Source organism: Manis pentadactyla, chromosome 1 (assembly GCF_030020395.1).
Source record: "Manis pentadactyla isolate mManPen7 chromosome 1, mManPen7.hap1, whole genome shotgun sequence".
Classification (NCBI taxonomy): domain Eukaryota; kingdom Metazoa; phylum Chordata; class Mammalia; order Pholidota; family Manidae; genus Manis; species Manis pentadactyla.
The window spans coordinates 4,784,091-4,801,166 of NC_080019.1; positions in this window are offsets into that span (position 1 = coordinate 4,784,091).

A 17,076-nucleotide genomic window follows, 5' to 3' on the forward strand; every position below is an offset into this window, starting at 1 on the left:
TCATACTATCATTATGAGATGAAAATAAGAAGACCTACAAAATTCCTAGGAAAGTGTCGCTGTAATATAGAAGCTCACTAGACACTAGTTCCCTTAACATTCCAACCTTCAAGAATTCAAGTTTCTATCAGATCTCTGGTCTCTTCTGACTATCAGAGCCCATCGTTACGTCCCTCACTTCTAACATACAGAAGTCCTCACGCATTCTGCAGTCATATTGTCGCTTGGCTAGCAGCTGTGCTCTCTTGTTTATGCAAAGCTATGTTCTGCCACATGTGTTCTGGGTATTTCTGAAAGTGTGTGGCCTCCATCTGTTACCACATCTGATTTCTTTTGGCCATGGCCAGGGCTACGGGCACATTACCTAGTTAACAGGAAATGTTCATAGGTGCTGTGACTGCCTGCATTAAACTACTTTGTATTTAATCTTCCTTGCATTTTATTCTTTCACTATTGTTTACCAAGAATTTACTAAGTCTAGGCACTGGGGATAAAACTGGGTGAGAAGCACATTCTTCTTTCCTTCAAGAAGTTTACAATGTCATAGAAAAAAGTTTTGTTTGTAACAACTTACTCTTACTACTAAGGGAATCACTTTGTACCATATACTAAAGATTGTCTGGAATTCATGCCATGAAATTCCAATAAACTTGAACCTCCCTGGGTTTTTATCTAAAGGACAATATAAGAGAGTTGGTCTCTATGATTATTAATTTCTTTTTTGCACGTATTTTCTGCCTTCATTATTTAGACTTCAGATCTTTTAAGCCACTATGCAGGTATTCAGTGATAGCGATTTTGCAATCTCATTGATGTGGGATGCTTGTGGCTTTTATTAACTAAGCCTTAACATTATTTAAATAAGAATATTTACCAGATCAAATTTTGTCATAGGTGAGTTATCCTGCCCATTCTAGATGCTAAATTAGCATATATATGTTATTAAAGCATATTTATATTATATGAATTTATGCATATTAATATTTATATTGCAAGTTATGCATGCAATTCTCATTGCAAATATGAGTTCTTTGAGAACAAGTATTCTGTTACTTATTTCATAAGTCATTTAGTTTTCTGAATAATGTCACTTTGAAGTGGATTGTCGTTTTCTCTAGAAATTGGTGATAATGAAAGACAACAGGAAATTAATTTTTTCTCCTATTTTAGAATCAGTATTTTAGCTCAGTACTTGGAGTATGGAATATGAAGATAAGTGTGAATGTTTATTCTAAAATATGTATTTCTCAGTGTTATTTGGCACCTAAAATCTTAAAATTATAAGTTTCCTTTATTGCACTGTGTTCATATATTTACAGAAAATTAGAGAGCCAATTAAAATCATTTTAAATTTAGATTACAATCAAGTGAACCATTCTCTAATTTTTAATGAAAGACACATTAATCTCTCTGTTTTTAACCAAGTTGTATCATACACAAAACCGTATTTTGAAAAATCTTACCTTATGGTCACATTAATATCCCAATTTCCTCCAGTTATCTTTAAATACATCCAAATCAGAGAAACATTTTGATACTTGAATTGTATTTTTGAAACAAATATGATGAAAATATCCAAGAAAGAATAATGGTTAGGTGTTTTTTAATGATAACAATGTATATATATCCTCTGACACTTGGTATAAATATCAATTTTTCTGTGAGAGTATTAATGCAAAACTATGTTTGAAGACTTTTTATACTAGACATTTGTTTAAATACTTAGAATAAAGGGCACAGTGCTTTAAAAAAAATTCCTGTTAATGACACCTCAAAATTATAAAGAAAAATCTTGTGTGTACCTGTATCTACGGGTACATCTATTTATCTTCACATATATTTCTTGTGTGAACTGGTGCATATTTTTCGTCAGACCCTGAAACAAATTCTAGAACCTCTGACTTAGGAGAAGCTACAAAATTTGTAAAGATTAAGAAATGTTCAAAACTGATATTTAACATCTGTGATAAGGAAATTCAGATGGTTAATTGACAAAAAGTCAACTGATCAGCAAGATGAAAATATATGTTTATTTCCTTAGAAATTTCCAAGAAAAATCTGTAAAAATAGACCTTGCTAAATTCAGTTATGATCTTGATTTTCTACATAGCTTGAAAAAGAAAAAGAGAAGCAGTTACAGGAAAGAGAAGCCATATGAAACAGAAATCTCTAAATTTATGTGAAAAAGCCCTTCATATGAGATGGATTCCTATGAAATCCAACCACAGCAAAGAGGTTTAAACAGCAACACATATTTTCAATAATGGAAATGGATAAACTTTGCCAGACCTCTTGGTAGTGAGAAGAAATTGAGGGTCTTTTTTTTCTCTCCAGTAAGTCAGATACCTGGAATTATGCTAAATACAACTGTTAAGTAATATTTTTTTGAGAAGACAGTTATTCCTGGGCATTTATGCAACTATAAATTTTGCTATGGATTATATATCATAGTTTTAAACAAAATATTAATATTAAGGAAGTTTTGATTTTGTGTTATGAAAAAGTACAAAAGACTAGATCAAAAATTTAGAATTCTAAGATTTTCCACTTCCCAAGAAAAAGTTTATTCTGATTTCCAGGCAGTGATAATCAGGGGGGCCTGCTTACCTACTCTTGGGCCTTCTTTTATTCTTTCTGCAAGAAACCTTCATTGAATGTTAAGTGTGTGCCAGGCACTGTGTTAGATGTTAACGCCATAGAGAGAAAAAAGAACGTCCTTTCAGGGAGATGGGTCCAGGGCAGGCAGGTAAGAACACATGCAATGCCGTACTGGAGGTTCTAGAATATGAGGATAATTTCAGGGACTTGGGGAACCCAGATGAAAGAAATGTAGTCCCCAGGGAGAGGACGCCGTCCTGGGAGTGGGTGTATCATGGCAGATGTCTGGTAGGAGGCGGCACTGAGCTGAGTTTAAGGAATAAGAATGGCAGGCTGGTTGGAAGAGGGGGTGGATTTTCAGGATCCTGATCTTTTGACACTAGAGATAAGTGCACAGGGCGCTGTAGGGTGGGGCTTCAACGGAGCAAACTTCAAATCCAGCAAGGGCTCCATGCTACTACCATAAAGTGAAGTAAGAAAGCCAACCATTGAAGGAAACATTAAACCCAGAAAAGAAGGAAAGGAAGAATAACATCCCAAGAAATATAGAGGGCACCACAGCGTCCCTGAGTATTTTAGCTTCCTGTACAACCCATGACGTTACTCATTTATTTCTCTATATTCTCATCTGAGAAGCAACTTACAGGAGAGAATAATTAGGTAATATGTTACTCCCTACATATGGTAGGGTGCAAGGTATGTGGTGTTCATCTGGATATTTCTTATGTTTTTAATAGGAAGAAAGCATATCTAGACAATTTAGAGTAGGTCTTGGCCACACATAGAATGAACACAAAAGAGACCAAATAAGTGTTGGGCTTCTGAGCCTACGTGCCTGTGCCCCAATTTATAATTGAAAGCAATTTATAATCAAAGGAAAAGAACAAGATTGTGTCTATGGAGAGAAGGGACGGTGATGACTACTAGGTGACTGCTTTGGAGACTTCAGTTGGAATAGAGATGACCTGGGGATTTTGTTAAAATGTAGATTTTGACTGGGTGGGTGGGTCTGGGACAGGGCCTGAGGTTCTGTATCACTCAGCCCCTGGGACACGCCGCTGGCCTTAGTCATGGACTGAGCGAGATACTAAGGCAGGGTTCTCTCACTCCATTGGTTTTCTGGGTTTCAAAATTGTTGTGAGTGTTTTGCACTTGGATTTTTCCACATGAGTTTTAGAACTAACTTAGGTAGTGATGGATGGTAGAATATGCCGCTCCCATGTTCCACTTGGCCTAAGGAGTAGTTTGAGCTAAAGGCACTTGAAAAAGAGCAGATATACAAGGGATATTCTGATCTCCCCTTTTCTTCCTGAAACCAGGAGATAAAACCCCCATGTGAAAGATACCCTCTGTACCAGGAGACAAGAAATGTTCTTATCACCAGGGAGTTGAGGCCAAGAAAAATCTGTAAAAATAGACCTTGCTAAAATAAATCTTATCTTCCTTTAGTTATCCCATATATTTTAGTTACCTTTTACAATTGCCCCTCTGTGTTCAATAAACTAAATAAGCATTTGAGTCTGTTGCTTCTCTGGGTATTCATTTCTCATGGGGGCCCCCACGTACATGTAAATATCTGTATATGTTTCTCTTGTTAATCTGTTTTATGTCAACTTAGTTCTCAGCCCCCTCAAAGACCCTAACAGGGTACAGGTAAAGTTTTGCCTCCTTTTTTTTTCATGAAAAATCCCCTGGATATTTTGATTGGAAATACATGCGATTCACTGATAAATCTGAAGAGAAGTTGAAAAAAAATATATGTATTGTTGAATCCTCCCACCCATCAGTAATGCCTTTCCTCAATTATCTAAAGTTTATTGTACGTCCATCTATAAGATTTTATCATATTTTGGTACAGTAGTTTTGCATATCTTTTGTTAATTTTGTTCCCAGAAACACCACGTTTGTTACAGCTATCACAAATAGAATCTTTTTATATTGTTTCATTTTCTAAGAGGTTATTGCTGTTGTGTAAAAACACCACTCACTTCTTCATACTGATCTTTTCCTCAGATTTCCTGCAGAACTCTTATTTGTTCTAACAGGTTGTCTACATATGTAAACTCTCCATGAAGGCAGATATCCGCCCATGACAGTTCTGGATCTTCTTTGTTTACCCTGCTGCTCCCCATTTCTGTTCCTTCCTTCTTGTATTGGTGAAGAGCTCCAAGCCAATGTCGATTTTTATCGATCACAGAAAGAATTGCTGTGTTACCTTCTCTTAATGGTGATACAGATATGAGTTCTTAGAATGTACAAAATTATTTCCTACCTCAGGAAATTTTCTCATGCCCTTTTCTCTGCCAAGGATGCTGTTGTGTCCATTTTCTTCACACGTGTTTCCTTCATATCATTCCTGCCAAAGCTTAAATCTCATCCGTGAATAATTCATGACTCTGACATGAGTAATGGTACAGGAACCAGTGACAAACTAGCGTAGGCAGTTTTGGGGTAACGTGTTGGCCCCAACCTGAAAGGTACAGAGGTAGCTTGTGACTTAAGTCACAACTGGGTTTGGCATTGAGGGCATCCTCTCTCTCTCACTCTTCTCTCTCTTTCATTTCTTTGATGAATTCCCTCTAAGTTGGAAATGTCGCCACAGCTCATTTCTTACACGCTTAGCAGCTCTACCAGGACTTCCTTATTAAAGTATCAGATTCTGACTTCCCTCACTTGGGTTACATGTTCATCTCCAAATCAATCACTGTCACAGGGGAAAGGAGCCACAGTCCTATCTCAGTGACAGGTGGAATGGGTACCTGGGCCCACAGTCTGTCCAACGTTTCTCAGTGCCAGGAAGAAATAGCTCACAAATCACTGAGAGGCAGACTGGACAGATCCACACACCTGAGTCCACTAAACCTGCTCAGACATATCCTTCCTGACACACATAACCTTTTGCTCTCTGTCTAAGCTTTTTGTAATCTTTATATCACTGATCTGATGTGGGATTATTTCATTACATATATTTCTTGAATAAGAACACGCACCCCGTGACAGAACATAAGCGCCTGACTTCTTTGTTCACTGTAGCACCTCCAGGAGGGTAGGGTGATATGTGCACATGAGAGGAATTCAATAAATATTTTATTTAAAAAAATAAATAAATTCAGCTACAAATATCAGCAATCCATAATTGTGAAAGATACAGTCTGATATCCATTAACAAGTGATGATGTTTAGCCTTATAGTTTTCTGAATGCTTTTTTTGAAAAAGTTGGCAAAAGAAAGTTGAATGTTGCCTTTTGCTTCTCTTTTTAAAGAAAGTCTGTTCCAATTAAATTCCTACTTATAGTCCAACAGATTTATGAATCTCACTCTGAATGGAAGAAATTTTGAGCTGACCTAAATGCACTATTTTAAAGTTCTCTTTTTTTCATAAGTACATCTTGCCTTTTTTACATATTAACTATCAACATGTTTTCATATATGTTCTTGCTATGTTATCACAGGCATTTTATTAACTTATTTAAAGGCTTTCACTTTCTTGCTTGTAAAACTGGAGTCTTAATATCTACCTCAAGAGGGTATCATGAAGATTAAATAAGGTAATATGTGTTTAAGAATGAGTACAATACTTTGCAACAGTGAGAAATGAAAAGTGATGATTATTATTGTAATTGTTCCTTGCCTTTTGATACAGAATGCCTTTTGGGGGCAGAATTTATGTCAACCACAGTAAAGATGGCTGAAGTTCCCTGTTAGCCATCCTTCATATGAAATCACCATTGACAAGTTTAGCACATAAAGTGTTCCTGTCCATTCTTGTATTCAGGTAGAAGTTTTTCTCAGTTCTCTAAAAATCATGATGCAGAGACCATTGTGACTAAAGAGAAAAGAGGAAAAATAGTTGGGGATATTTTCTCACCATATTTCAGTGCCCATGACAGGCACCCCAGCCTCACAGACTCACTGATGTTCACAGGGAGAATGTTAGAGGGAGGGGCACTGGGAATTGAACTTCATGAAGCGCTAACTGTCCTGAAGTCACTCCTTTCAGCTGACTGATACAACGTTTTCTGGCGTTCCTATGGATCAGTATATTAGATTTGTCATTAAAGACCTCGGGTTACATAGAGTCTAGAATATGCCAGGTAACAGAGAGAGAAGCAAGGGGCCACCGTCCTGAGCCGCAGGAACAGTCTGAACGGTCCAGATCAGCAGGTGCGCTCCTGCACCGGAGCCAGACGCTCTCACATCCTTACGCCTAGATTCATGACTTAGACTTGTTTGCCATTCTAGAAATTTCCAAGTGAAGATATTAGAAGCAGGAAGGAAAGAGAAGTTCAGTCAATGGGGAAGGAACTGCTCTGTGATAACTCACTTTTGTAGGGAGAACTTCATGGGATGTCAAAGCCTGGTGAGGTGAAAGCCAGAACCAGAGAGCCAGAGAGAACTGGGTGCGGAGCCAGGAACTGCCGGACAAAGGAGACAATAAGGGGGGCAGATTAAGGTGTTCCAGCCTATTTCTTGGAACAGGTTTTATTGTTTTACTGCTTCCTTTTATGTGTAATCCATCGTGGGGTGTGTGAATATGTGAAGGAGGTGTGTGTATTGCAAGAATCATGGGTGACACAGACACGTACCCCCGGGAATCAGAGCAAGTTATACAGAAGCGGGCAAAGAGCCACCACCTCAGTTCTTAAGATCGCAGTCGTGGTGGTCTGCGCTTGCTTGCTCTTCCAGATTTTGAGGATTTCCTATTTTTCTTTTTATTTATTTACTTTTCCCTTTATTTCATTCGATCTGCTTGGCTATTTTACTACTGCATGTCTTAAGTGTTTGACGTACCTTCCAAAGACAAATTTCATTTCACGTTTTCTCCTTCTATTCTTGCCCATTCATCCCATTGCCTGCTTTTCAACTTGGTTGTTTTCTCATTTTCTTTTGTTCTCATGTTTATCCAGGTGTTGCTTTCCTGTTCATCTTGACCTTAGATACCGGTTCCAGCCTGTAAGGCTTGTCTGAGTGATGACTCAGCTCCTGGGTCACGGGACAGGAATGGGTGGATTTTTCATCGCCTACCAGGGGCTGCCCAGAGAAGGTCCCGAAGTCTCAGGCATGGTCCCTGAGGCGGGAGACGGGAGAAAGTGCAGAAGGGAGCTACAGTCTGTAAAATTCCTTGGCTCTTGTATGGCTTCATCCCAGTCCAGCCTGGCTGACTGTAATTTGTTCTGATTCGTGTACTACACTGTTCAGTAGCCTGTCACCACTCTTCTAGACATCTGTTTATCACAAATAAGCCCTGATGATGTTCCTTCATGCAAAGCAAGTCATGGCGCTCCTCTAATAACAATTTATTTTTTGCTTCCCCCTACCTAAAAGAAAACCTGCTCATTCATATGAAGTCCAGGCCTGAATCCCAGGATCTGCAGTGCCGCACCAACACCCTCTCTGAAGCCTTACCCCCTCTGCCCAGCACCCCACCTCCTGCCCAGGAACCTGGGCTCCACCCCAGGAGGGCTGCCTCAAATCGTTTGTGTGATTTTAAGATTTTTCAACATTACATATATTCTCTCAACCAGAGCTGGTTTTCTTCTGGTTCCTTAGCTCCTCTTTTAAAACTCACTTTCAAATACCGTCTCATCTTCCAGGGTGACTCTTTGGAATATTCGTTCACGTTAGTGCGTGTGGTTTTTATCTTCAGTGATGCTTGTTCTCATCCTCCCCCCTCCTCCCTTCCATCCTCCTCACTCTTTCCCTCCTTTTTCAACAAATATTTTGGAGCGTGTACTCTGTGCCTGGCAGTGTGTTGAGCGAAAATACACCATGCCTGTCCTTGAGGAGCTTGCAGTTGCAGTGCCATCTGATTGCTCATGACCTGTGGCCCCCATCAGTCATGGACTACACGATGGAGCAGGAATGGTCCTACTGTCATCAAGTTTTCAGTAATACTGAACACAGCAGAGGGCACAGAGTAGCCTCCCAGGAATGTTGTCAGAGAGAATGAACAAATAAGTTGATACATTTTTTTTAAACGACTAATTTTTCTCACCATCTGATATACATTTAGTATGTATCTATAATCTGTCTGTTAAAATAAACAGAAGCAAAAACAATAGTCTCAATTGTCATACAGCAGTATGTACATGTTCTCTTTTATGTTTTTCATCCCTCTGGAAAAGATCCTCTTAGCATCCCTTTTTTGTAGCTGAGGACACCAAGATGTGGGATGGTCACTCAGAGAGCCAGGTAGTGGCATAGCTGGGCCCTGCACTGATCCAGGTGGAAATTAGCACTTGAGTTCTTAATCATTTGCTCTCTCAACTTTCTCCAGTTTCAGTCTTCTGGTCTGTCTTGGTAACCACTGGAGCTATAAAAAAAAAAGGAACAGGTTTTGTTTTTTTTTTAATCATGTAGATACACTAAAACCCAAATGGCCTTATGGCATTCAATGTATTATGATTTTTATGAGAGAAAAGTGTTCTATCTCAAGAACAAAACCAAAAAGGTAACATGGAATACTGAACACACACATCTCACTTCGTGTACTGCAAACACGCGTGTGTCACCAGGCACGGCGTGAGTCTCTGAGGCTACGCGGCGGAGATTCTGTTTGCTTCAGGCTTTCAACCAGGTACAAAATGTTCTGACCTTAAACTTCAAACAGGATCATAATTAATTTCACAATCACTTGTCAGCATGCTTAAACAAATGAGCTTCTGGAGGTTTCCACTCCCACTAGGCATATCCTAATGACCACAAAATGCCTAATGAAAATAAAATAAAATTCTACCAATAGAGGTTGGGCATTGTGGTGATACCGTCACTGGGTGATTGGTTTTATAACTCATCCTGCTATTATATTCTTATATTGGGTCACCATTTGGCTAGAAAGGTAAGCAAAGGCCATTTCCAGATGTGTAGCCTGCTTAGTGTTTGTAAATGTGAGTCAGATTAAAGAAGGAAGCACATATGGAAAATTTTGTTCTCTGCTCATATGTACATACATATATGCATGCATTATATAAAGTAATTCGTATATGATATGTATAATTTTATATATATAATAAACTATGTACATAATTAGTTTATGTATAATAAATTCTGTAACTGATCGTAAGTTTAAGATTGGCATTTTGTATATTCTTTTTGCTACTCCTGCAAGCTTAGTATACTTCTTTCTAATATGTCCACTACTTTATTCAAAAATTATTTACTTATTATTACTAACCATTAGTTGATATGTTAATCATAGGTGTACAGAAATTTTAAAAAATAAAGATTAATCTCAATGGTTAATGTTTTCTCAAAGAAAAACATGGCAGCTTCGGAAATAGTTGTTATAACATATGTATATATAAAATATTTTGGAAGTCAGGAAAAGACTTTACACGGTATGCATCTATAATCTACATGATAATATTTTCCGAGGGGAACTAAGTATTGTAAAGGTGATAACATGCTGTTAACCACATATATTAGAGAGCACGCCATATATAAAAGTCCCCCTGAAATACAATAATATTTAGAAGTTTACAAGTAATTTAATATATTTTGGAGCAAAAATTATTTGCTATTTCCAGATGATGGCTGGCGTAGGATTTCCAGATCATGAAAGGCTATCTAACTGCACTGTCAGCAACCGAGTTCCACTAGAGAATTTTAAGCAGTGACGTGACATGCTCAAAGTGTATCTTTCTTTTTAGAACAAACCCTTTGGGCTGATTTGGAGTGGGGGTAACTAAAACCTGTGGTATGGAAATGGTTTGGAATTCGTCAGAGAAAAGAGTAAGATCTGAACTATTACAACAGCAGAGGAAACAGATATAAGATAATGAATGGGACCACCCAGTGGCCAAGTATAAGCGTACAGTTTTGGTTCCAGACCACTGCAATGAAGTGACTATTGCAAAAAAGCTAGTCCAATGAATTTTTCTGTTTCCCAATGCATATAAAAGTTGTGTTTACACTATACTGTAGGCTCTCAAGTGTGCAACAGCATTGTCTAGAAAAATGTATACTTAATTAAAAATTACTTTATTGCTAAAAGACGCTAACCGTCAATCTGAGCTTCCAGTGAGTTGTAATCTTTTTGCTGGTGGAGGTTATGCCTCAGTGTTGATGGCTGCTGACTGATCAGGGTGGTGGGTGCTGGAAGGTGGGGTGCCCACGGCAATTTCTTTATGTAGGACAACAAGGAAGTTTGCCACACCAACAGACTCTTCTTTCCATGAGCAGTTTCTCTCTAGCACCTGATGCTGCCTGAGAGCATTTCACACAGCCTTGCTCACTGAGCTGAATCATTTCTAGGTTCTGATTTGAAGGGAGAGGCATGAGACGTGTCCTTTCACTTGAGCACTTAGAGGCCACGGTAGGGTATTAATTGGCCTAATTTCAATATTGTTGTGTCTCAGGAAACAGGGAGGCCAAAGGAGAAGAGGTCAATGAGGCAGCCAGAACAAGTCACCCATCTCCGAGGGCGTGGTTCGTGGTGCCCCGGAACAATTACAGCGCTGATAACAAATGCAATAACGAATAAGTTTGAAAAGTTGCAAGAATTACCAAAATGTAATACAGGTACGTAAAGTCAGCAAATGCGATTGGAAGAACGGTGCCCGTAGACTTGCTCTATGCAGGGTTGACGCCTACCTTCATCTTGTAAAAAATGCGGTATTTGCGAAGCACAATAAAGTGAAACTCAGTGAAACAAGGGAAGCCTGTAAATCAAAGGGCTGATGGTGAGAGAGAGGTTTCAGGTAACTTGAAAATGTATGGCACAACCTAGCGATGCTTCTGAAAGAGAGAGAGAGCATGCCAGAAGTTGCGGTTTTGGTTTTGTTAAGGCAGCGTTAGAAATGGATTTAATGTGTCTGTGGGACACGGGGACTGAGAAATAGGGATTTGGAAGCTGGGTCAGTGAATGTTCATAATGATTTGAGGGCGGTTACCACAGGGTCACGGCTGAAGCCTTTTGTTTGGGTGTAATTGTCTGAGAATAATGTGTGTGAGATGAAACAGAACTAAAATTCAAAATAGCTGTCATAGAGAGGCCCATAAAAATCAAGGCGTAAACACGTCCATGAGGTTTGGTAATCATAAGGATACTTTTGGGAGATAAACTTAGGTAGAGTGACTGAGGGTAGAGCCAGAGGTGTGATATAGATAAAGTATGACATAGATAACAATGAATTGACTCATAACATCCTAAAATCTTTGATTTTTAAGGGGACCCAATGCTATTTCAGTAAGTGAATACATTACATAGAATACATATGGCAGTGATAATGTTTTATGTCTTGCAGGACACCCAGTCTCTCTCAGTATAAATAATTCAATGAATCTCAAAAAAACATTAGTCATAGAGGGTCAAGAAGTTTTCCAAACTTAGATCAGCATATGAGTGGTGAGCACCAGCCGGCTAAGTCGGAGTGCCGAATCACCTATACAGTGTTCTTGATTATAAGAGAAGGAGTTTCTTCAAAACTCAAGAGTTCTCATAAGGATTTGGGTAGAATAGTGCTCTACACCAAAAAAAACCTGATTTTTTTCCCAGTAGAACGGCAAGTTTCATCAGCTTTCCTGACAATTAAAAAGTGATTAGGCAGTTTTTGTTCTCAATTACAGAATCTGATGGGTATTACCGGTTGTGTTTCATATCAAGTTCTTGTTTCTCTCATGAAACCTCCACCTGAGAGCAAAAACACTGTTGGAAACTATAACCAATTCATGCCATTCATTTTGTTTTCTGATTTTTAAAATCCTTTTGTACCAACTTGATGTTAGCATGCTGTTTTCATGCAAACTGTATTTTCTCAGTCAATGCCCAACACACTTAGAATCTCCCATCATTTATTTATTCTGCCTTTTCTGATTTTGGACATTATTCCTGAGCAGATAGATGAAATATATCTTTAACAGGAAAAAAATCTTTGTTGTCTCCATATCATAAGTAGCATGGCAAGAAAGAGCAAGGAGATTGAAAATGAATTAAAAAATCGAATCCAAAAAAAATCTAAATAAGTTCATAAGTATATTAAAGCCTAAACTAATCTGTAACCAAGTAATAACAAGCCTTAATTAATGGTGTAAAAGTGGATTTACTTTCTTGGATTTAATATTCAATAGGAAAAGTAAATTAAAGCATTTGGATTTGCTACTGGTGTATTCCTGTATCTCTATTTCCACATAGTAGTTAAAGTTGTAGTTAGAATGACTGCCTTTTGGCATTTAAATTCTCATCTTTTCAAACAACATAATTCTATACTATCACTGTACTATATTTACTACAGGAGAAAAATTAAGTAGCAAATTTTTGAAAAAAAATTTAATAGCAGTAATCAAAGAGGTTCTTATGTTAATACTCAATTTAAAAAAGAACACCTTCTCTCCAAGCATATAGGTTGAAGCATATATATGCAGCTTATATATACAGCTTAACTATGTCTTAGACCCACAGTATCTGACTTTGTCTTCTTGTCAACTAAAGGCTCTGCTTAAAAAGGAACACAGAATAGGACATAATTTTTAAAAATATTAGAATATGAAAAATCAACTATTATTGTGGATTTTACCTTTTGAACACTTTATATCCATTTTGAATACTTTTCTTGAGAATATTTTTGATAAAGTATTTGCCCTATTTACAACCATCCCTGATGGTTCAACTACTTATAAACTACTCCTTTATGTGTATGTGGTTACATTTCACCAATGACATTGTGTTGTATTTGGTATAGTTTAGGGTTTTCCACTTTTCTCGCATGGAACCATGATGATTCAGGAAATCGTCTTGGGTAGGACAAGGAGGTCACACTACTTCCATACTCATGGCTGTCTTCCCTTGGCCGCAGCTGATGAACCCAGGAGTGGTCACCTAAACCCAACTAGGCCAACTTATAAAGAGGCTAATAGATTAAGAGGTAACCTAGATGCAAAACTCTGTCTGATGGGAGCAGATTAGATTGGAATGTGACTGATGGACTCAATTAAACTCTTGCTCTGGGGAGGTTTGACTAAGGGACCTCTGGAGCAGGTTAATAGCTGATAATGAGTGCGGAGGCTGAAAGTGCAGAGCTGAAGGCTCCGGAGAAGCCTTTATAGAGGGAGAAAAAGCTAGGGGAGACTCGGTTGCTATTCACAGGAGCAGCTGAAGTAAAGACAGTCTGTTTGAGCCCATAATCATTAACTGTGAGCCCCAAAGAGCAGGAAGCCATGTATGCCTACTGTGAGGGTGTGACCAAGTAGCTATTTATTATTATTATTGTTAGAGGTATATTTTGAGTGATTTTCCAATGTCTAGGAATACCGGCTTGACAGTGTTTCATTCACTATTCATTCCCCAAATATTTATCAAATGCCTGTGGACTAAGTGCACATTCCAAGCAAGTGTGGAATTTGTGAATGGGCAGGAGCGCTCTCATTCTTGGATTGACTATAATATTCCAGTGGCCAGGATAATTTTTGTAATTTTCTGTGTATCTTTACAATAAACCTTTATCACCTGGATGAATACAAGTATGCTTTGATTCCTTGCAGTCTGAGGCTAGCTAATAAAAATGCCACCTGTTTCTATTTTATTCCACAAGCATTTTAACTTTTTTCTTTTTTTACAAATACCAATTCATAAATTTTCATGACACTTCGAAAAGTATCTCAATTTTACAGAAGATGGAATGAAGACAAGAAGAGACAAAAGAAATTTGTCTTAAATAAATGGTGGTGGTGGTACCACCTACTGCCAGTATGTGGGGGAAACAAGTTTTTAATGCAGGTCATCTGGCTCTAATTTTCACATTCTTCTCCACTTTTCTACACTGACTTTCTGGACACTTGTGATGGAAGTCCCTTTGTGCACTAATTAATTTATATGGATAGGATTCTTCTACTCTAATGCTCACCTTGCATCTCCTAATTAATTTTACTTTTCTTGAGGGCAGGGTTTCTATTCAATCTTTCATATAGACCATCACAATATCTTTAGGATATCTCATCATATGTATCTAAGGGACTATAAATATTATGAGACGAAGAAGTGATAAAATTCTACTGGTTACATTGATCACCAATTTTATCAGCGAGTAGTAATTGTTCTTCCTTGAAATCTTCCCAGAACCATCAATCATTAAAGAAACATATCATCATGTACAGTAACGTCATGGTGAATCACAGTAGTTTCAGAGGATGTGCATATAAACATAACTTTTATGTGCCATGAGCTCTGAGTCACAGGGGTGAATTGACGTAACACAATTAGACTCCAGGTGCTACAGTAATTCTTCTGAAAGATGACTGACATGGTTTGTTATATAATAGCATTGGGAAAGATCTTCATGTTATTCTCCTCTTTGCTATATGATAAATACTGGTTTAGGTACAATACTTTTTGGCATCTTCTTTAGTTTGTTTTGTCATGTGGAATTGTGCAAACCGGTTGAATTCATAGACCCTTGAAATTCATACACAACATTCACTTGACCTTATTATGCAACAGTGGAGGACACACAAAGGATTATGTTCACAATAAATTACTTACAAACACATTTTGAATGTGACCCATCTACTTATTTTTGTCTCAATACATTGAATTTTGATGTCATTTACCAAGATCCCACAGATGTTTTTGCTATTTTCTTGGTAGCCCCACTGGAGCAATGTTTGTTACAATTCAGAGTTGAACATGTCCCATTGAAATTCCCTGGTGCAAAAGGATTAATATGTTCAAAATGCTGCAGATGGTTTTCAAATGTATTCCCTGAGGTAGGAACCTCTAGCCAAGGAAACATTTTGCAAATGTTGGCAAATCTCTCACTTACTTGCTTTTTAACATATCCCCCATGGTTTGTGTGTGCACTGATCCCATTTTGCAGGGCGCCACTGGAATATTTATAAATACGTAACCTCACAAAGAACTAAGCAGAATTTTCTGAGAGAAAATTCTTCTGGTTTTCTTTTCGGTGAGGAAGCAAAAATTAAAGGGTAACTATTCTATGGAATAGAAATTGTCTCACCAATTTAAAAAATGTGGAATGAGAGGATTAGAGGATTTGGCAAAAATCAAACAGAAACTATACAGTAACAATATTTAAAGTAAATCATACTGAATAATCTGGATAATTGCAAACATGAAACTAGATAATTGTGGGAGCAATGTGGCGAACAGATTAGATGTCAGCGTTAAAGTGTGCCTTAAAATAATATTTTCTGGGACAAATAAAATACCATTTTATATTTGTAAATGATCATTAACTGCATTTAAATGTTTATCATAAAAAATTACTATTACACTGTGATTCATATCCTCTTCTACTCTCAACTTTCCGACTTCAAGGCATGTATGGGGCCATAAATTCTGAATGTGAGAGGTATCTGGTTCACTAAAGTACATAATTTTATCTACTTTGTAAAGGCAATTTAATTACTTCCAACATAGACAGACGTAATCATAAGGCAAATTAACATGCCATAAACCAGACTGGTGCTTGTATCCAGTCAGAATATTTACATTTAATTTTCTAAAGGAAATTTTTAAGGAAGCTAGGCTATGAGCATGCTGAGAATTCATTATGTGCCTGAATTTCTACAATAACCAACACTTAGTAATTTGCTCTATTTCATTAATTGATTTATTAAACAACCATCTGCTGATGGATCACTCAGTAGATAAGTGTTAATGTCGAGGTTATCAAAATAACATATGTGGACATGTAAACAGAGGAATTGTAGTCATGTGACATTAGACATACAAATTAGGGAGAATATGTGAGTTTTCTACTGTTACTGAACTTTTAACCCCATTTGTAGAGATTGCAAAAAATATTAGTCTCCGTTCCCCGACTCACGGTCTCATGCACGCAGTGACATTTACTAGCCTGCGGGAGAGGTCTGGGCGGCTGAACAGGTCTGCCGCCAGGCAGAAGGTCATGACTTCCACGTTTGTAACAAAGGAGAGTGTGCACGTTTTCACCTTGACGAGCCTCTTTCTCACTGCAGTTTTTCCCACTGGGGCTGACAGAGAACATTAATCTGCCTCAGAGGTAACTGGGCCACTGCACGGCCTCCCTCAGGGTACACACTGCGTATACATGGACCGATTGTCTCCTTATGGGTGGTGCATACCGGTCAGAGAACTTGAACCGAATTCATCTCCCCTAAATCTAAAACCTCAATAGGACTCAGAGCAGGTATGAGTTCAGAAGAGGCCAAGGAAGACCCATATTTATCTTGTAACTTTTCAGTTAAACTCAGCTTAGCTTCACTGTGATAGTTTCTGACTTGCCAGAGTCAAGTAAGAATCATTTTATTCACTGAAAATCCTTGTGGCTCATGTCAAACATGACCATCATTTGATTTACGTGCTTGCTTTTATGCTCTTGATCAGGATTGCTAGGTGGAGTTTGTAAATGGCAAAATCATCTTAAAGAAGTTTTATTTTTTAACAAACATATAGAAACTGAAAGCGAACTCAGAGTTTCAGCTTTTATACTCTATATCAGATAAGCAGTAAGAATATCATAGATTTATTGAAGAATAACCATG